The sequence below is a fragment of the Aotus nancymaae genome, unplaced genomic scaffold (assembly GCF_030222135.1).
Source record: "Aotus nancymaae isolate 86718 unplaced genomic scaffold, 86718_ANA_hifiasm-v0.15.2.pri h1tg000014l, whole genome shotgun sequence".
Classification (NCBI taxonomy): Eukaryota; Metazoa; Chordata; class Mammalia; order Primates; family Aotidae; genus Aotus; species Aotus nancymaae.
This window is the reverse complement of record NW_026988425.1, coordinates 120,710,860-120,716,539: the sequence shown is the minus strand read 5'-3', so window position 1 is coordinate 120,716,539 and position 5,680 is coordinate 120,710,860. Positions and strand designations below refer to the sequence as shown.

General features: G+C 42.9%; 1 pseudogene; it reads left to right on the top strand.

Annotated features, from left to right (window-relative positions):
- Window positions 1-591: 591 nt before the first annotated feature.
- LOC105724915 (protein ILRUN-like) lies at window positions 592-3,471 on the top strand (annotated as a pseudogene).
- The last annotated feature ends 2,209 nt before the right edge of the window (window positions 3,472-5,680 follow it).

Here is a 5,680-nt window from a genome sequence, read left to right as displayed (position 1 = left end):
GTTTCTCCATGTTGGTCAGGCTGGTCTTGAACTCCTGACTTCAGGTGATCTGCCCATCTCAGCCCCTCAAAGGGCGAGGATTACAAGTGTGAGCCACCATGCTGGCCTTTTTTTTTTTTTTTTTTTGAGACAGAGTTTTGCTCTGTCACCCAGGGTGGAGTGCAGTGGCACAGTCTCAGCTCACTGCAACTTCTACCTCCTGGGTTCAAGGGATTCTCCTGCCTCAGCCTCTTGAGTAGGTGGGATTATAGGCACCCACCACCACACCCAGCTAATTTTTGTATTTTTAGTAGAGACTAGGATTTGCCACGTTGGCCAGGCTGGTCTCGAACTCCTGACCTCAGATGATCCACCTGCCTCAGCCTCCCAAAGTGCTGGATTACAGGCATGAGCCACCACACCCGGCCAGAAAACCGAATTTTTAAATGGACAAAGGATTTCATAGACAACTCACTGAAGGGGAAACACTCCTGGCTAGTGAGCATATGAAGGGAGGTTTGATCTCACCAGTAATGAGAACAATGCAAATCAAAGCAACAGATACCACGTCACTACAATCAGGAAGTCAGATGCTATCAAGTTCTGGCAAATATGATGGAGAGCCCTCAAGTCCTGCTGGTGTAAGTGCAAAGTGGTGCCGTGGTCTGGAGAGAAGGCTGACAGTACACAGGGAAATGAAGAGTACACACTCCCCACAATATAACAATCCCTGTGATTGCTATGGATACACCCTCCCTCCCCACCTCCCAAAAAATTGTCTTTCCAAGGCTCATAAGGTTTACACCAACAGTGGGTCCTAATGAGGAGCTGGAAAGAGGGCGGAGCCGTGGCTCATGCTTACAATCCTAGCACTTTGGGAGGCCAAGACAGGAGGATCACTTGAGGCCAGGAGTTTGACCAGCCTGGGCAACACTGAGAGACCCTGCCTCTGCAAAAATTAAAAAAAAATTAACTGGGTGTGGTTGTGCACATCTGTAGTCCCAGCTTCTTGGGAGGCTGAGGTGGGAGGATGACTGGAGCCCAGGAGACTGCAGTGAGCATGATCATGCCACTGCACTCCAGCCTAGAGACAGAGAGAGACCTTGTCTCAAAAATAAAATAAAATAGGCAAATCTATAGAGCCAGAAAGTAGATTCAAGTTTGCCTAGGCCCGGAAGTAATGGGTGGGTTGGAGTAGAGGTGATGATTAAGGAGCGTGGGGTTTGGTTTTGGGGTGATGAAAACGTTCTAAAATTGGTCATGGTGATGATTACCTAACAGTGGATATACTGAAAGCCACTGAGTTGTATACTTAAATGAGTGAATTGTATGGCATGTGAATGATATCTTAATAAAGCTGTTTTAAAAATCAGTATGAAAGCGGTCTGGGCACAGTGGCTCACACCTGTAATCCCAGCACTTTGGGAGGCCGAGGCGCGTGGATTACCTGAGGTCAGGAGTTCAAGACCAGCCTGGCCAACATGGTGAAACCCTGTGTCCAAAAAAAAAAAAATCACTGGGAAAACAAACCACAGAATAGGAGAAGATATTTGCAACACTTATAATCAAAATAGAACTCATATTCAGAAAACATAAAGAACTTCAGGACTAGGTCACATGGCAAGATCCCATCTTTATGAAAAATACAAAAATTAGCCAGGAGTGGTGGTGTACATGTAGTCCCAACTACTTGGGAGGCTGAGGTGGTAGGACTGTTTGAACCCAAGAGGTCAAGGAGCAATGAGCCACAATTGCACCACTGCACTCCAGACTGGGTGGCAGAGCGAGACCCTATCTCAAAAAATAATAATAATAAATATAAATAAAGACATTAATTTTTTTTTTTTGATACAGAGTCTTGCTCTGTCACTCAGGCTGGAGTGCAGTGGTGCGAACTTGGCTCACTGCAACCTCCGCTTCCCAGGTTCAAGCGATCCTCCTGCCTTAGCCTCCAGAGTAGCTGGGATTACCAGCACCTGCCACCACGCCCGGCTAATTTTTGTATTTTTTAATAGAGACGGGGTTTCACCATATTGGTCAGGCCGGTCTCGAACTCCTGACCTCAGGTGATCCACCCACCTTCGCCTCCCAAAGTGCTGGGATTACAGGCATAAGCCACTGTGCCCCGCCAAAAAATAAACAACTTTAAAAGTTAATAAGAAAAAATAAAGACAACCTCATAGAAAAAGAAAAAAAGCAAAAAGACCTGAATAAGTACAATTGTCCCTTGGTATCTGTCAGGGATTGGTTTCAGGACCCATGGATACCAGAATTTACTGATGCTCAAGTCCCTTATATAAAATGATGTAGTATTTGCATATAACCTACACACTTCCTCCCACATACATTAAATTCTCTCTAGATTACTTATAATACCTAGTACAATGTAAATGCTATGTAAATAGTTGTTATACCGTATTTTTTTATTTGTATTTTTTTGTTGTTTTTGTATTGTCATTCTTATTGTTTTTTATGAGTATTTCTGATCTGCAGTTGGTTGGATCTGTGGATTCACGCATCCACTGTATTGCAAAAAGACTCTCTAAATGGTCAATAAGCATGTGAAAGGTACTCTGTATTGATAGTGGGGACAGAAATGTGTACAAAAGCCATGACGAGAAGTCAGAGGCTGCGCGTGGTGTTGGGGAGGTGGGGAGCACGAATGTGCATGAGTGGCTGAGTGGGGCTGGACCCAGGCTGGTGCAGAAGTTTGGCTGCCTGGGCACCACCGACAAGGATGTGCTCATCTCTGAGTTCCAGAGGCTGCTCGGCTTCCAGCTCAACCCTGCCGACGGCACCTTCTTCCTGGACATGACCAGTTGGAACCTACAAGCTGAAATTGGCACCTACTGTGACTTTGAGAGCCCAAACATCAGTGAGCCCTCTATGTCCTTCATTGAAGATGTCACAAAAGGAGAAGCAGAGTCAATATCCCCTGATACTTAGTTTGTAGAAACATGATAGATCCAGAATTCTGGGACAGAGGCCTGGCTTCCAGGGGTTTAAGTAAGTCGGGGGAGACCAATTTGCACAGGTGAACATGGTGATAGTGAGTATACTAGAAGCCCCTCAACATTGCAGAAGTCAGTGTCAAGATGTGCAGCTACAGCAGAGCAGTAAGGAATTAGGGACAGTGGTGAACATGACCACTGCAGGCCTCTACTATGGAGTTGTTACTGTGGAGGCGGGTGGACTTTTAGGAGTAATGCAGCCGCCATCATCTTTTGAAATGCAGTTCAATGCGCTGCTGCATCCCAAGGTAGAAGGAAACTTCAATCAGTTTGCCTCTTCCCAAAAGAACCAGAAATCAGATGAAAACAACTTAAAAGACTCTGGGGTTCCGGGTTCCACCCAATCAGCGAAAACACATGCGTTCCTGCTTCTGACAAAACAGATCAGAATAGACTCAGGATAGACTCCCGGAACTCTGTAAATCTGTCCCCTAGCAGTCACGCAAACAACTTATCAGTAGTGAGATTCCACCGGCCTTAGCCCTTCAGGCAGCCTTAAACATGGGCCCAGCCAGGCAAGGTGGCTCATGTTTCTAATACCAGCACTTTGGGAGGCCAAGACAGGAGGATCACTTGAGTCCAAGAGTTCAAGACCAGCCTGGGCATATTGGGAGCCCCCTAGCTGTACAAAAATAAATAAATAGATTTCGGCTCTGGGAATCAACAAGTTGGACGTCCACTCAGAGACCTAATTTGAAAGTAGGCAATTACAAAGACGACAGGTGGATGAACTCACAATCATGGGAAGAAACCAACGTAAAAGGCTGAGAATACCCAAGATCAGAATGCCTCTCCTTCTACAGGTGATCACAGTTCCTCATCAACAAGAGAACAAGGCCTGATGGAGAACGAGTGTGTTCCAGTAACAGATTTAGGCTTCAGAAAGTGGATGATAAGGAACTTTAGTGAGCTAAAAGAACATGTTCTGGCCCAATGTAAAGAAACTAAGAACCTTGAAAAAAGGTTTGATGAAATGCTAACGAGAATAAACAACTTAGAGAGGAATATAAATAAATTAATGGAACTGAAGAACACAATACAAGAACTTCACGAAGTATGCACAGGTTTTAACAGTCGAATTGATCAAGTAGAAGAAAGGGTATCAGAGGTCGAGGACCAACTTAATGAAATGAAACCAGAAGACAAGATTAGAGAAGAAAGACTAAAAAGGAACGAGCAAAGTCTCCAAGAAATATGGGACTATGTGAAAAGACCTAATTTACGATTGATAGGTATACCTGAATATCATGAAGAGAATGAATCCAAGTTGGAAAATATTCTTCAGGATATTATTCAGGAAAACTTTCCTAATCTAGTAAGGCAGGACAATACTCAACTCCAGCTAATCCAGAGAACACCACAAAGATATTCCTCAAGTAGAGCAACTCCAAGACACATAATCGCTAGATTCACTAGGGTTGAAATGAAGGAGAAAATTCTAAGGGCAGCTAGAGAGAAAGGTCACGTTACCCATAAAGGGAAGCCTATCAGACTCACAGCAGACCTCTCACCAGAAACCCTACAAACTAGAAGAGAGTGGGGGTCAATATTCAATATCCTCAAAGAAAAGAATTTTCAACCCAGCATCTCATATCCCGCCAAACTAAGCTTCATAAGCGAAGGAAAAAGAAAATTTTTCGTGAACAAGCAAGTACTTAGCGATTTCATCACCACCAGGCCTGCTTTACAAGAGCTTCTGAAAGAAGCACTACAAACAGAAAGGAACAACCAGCATCAGTCATCCCAAAAACTTACCAAAATGTAAAGAGTATCTCTATAATGAAGAATCTACATCAACTAATGGGCAAAATAGCCAGCTAGCATTAAATGACAATATTGAACTCACAAACATTAACATTAATTCTAAATTTAAATGGATTAAATGCCCCTATTAAAGACACAGACAGGTAAATTAAATAAAAAGTCAAAACCCATCGGTACGCTGTATCCAGATCTATTTCACAAGCAACAACATACAAAGACTCAAAACAAAGGGATGGAGGAAGATTCACCAATTAAATGGAGAGGAAAAAAAAAAAAAAACAGGAGTTGTAACTTTCGTCTCTGACAAAATAGACTTTAACAGTAACAAAGACTAAAAGAAACGAAGAAGGACATTACATAACAGTAAAAGGATCAATGCAACAACAGGAGTTGATGATTATAAATATATATGCACCCAATACAGTTTTTTTTTTTTTTAAGACGGGGTTTCACCATGTTGGTCAGGCTGGTCTTGAACTCCCGACCTCAGGTGATATGCCCGCCTTGGCCTCCCAAGTGCTTGGATTACAGGCGTGAGCCACCACGCCCGACCATAAGACAAGTTCTTGATGACTTATAAAGAGACCTGGACTCCCACACAATAATAGCAGGAGATTTTGACACCACGTTGTTAATATTCGATGGATCAATGACATAGAAAATTAATAGGGACATCTATGATTTGAACTTAGACCTGGAATAAGTAAACTTAGTGAATATTTATAGAATTCTCCACCCCAGGTCCACAGAACATACATTTTTCTCAGTATCACATTACACCTATTTTGAAAGTGACCACATAATTGGAAGTAAATCACTCTTCAGCATTTGCATGGCATTTTACAGACTTAAATGAAATATTGGTTGGCTGTTTGTTTGTTATTTTCTTCCCTTATTCCTTCCTGTCTCCATTGTTAAGCACAATT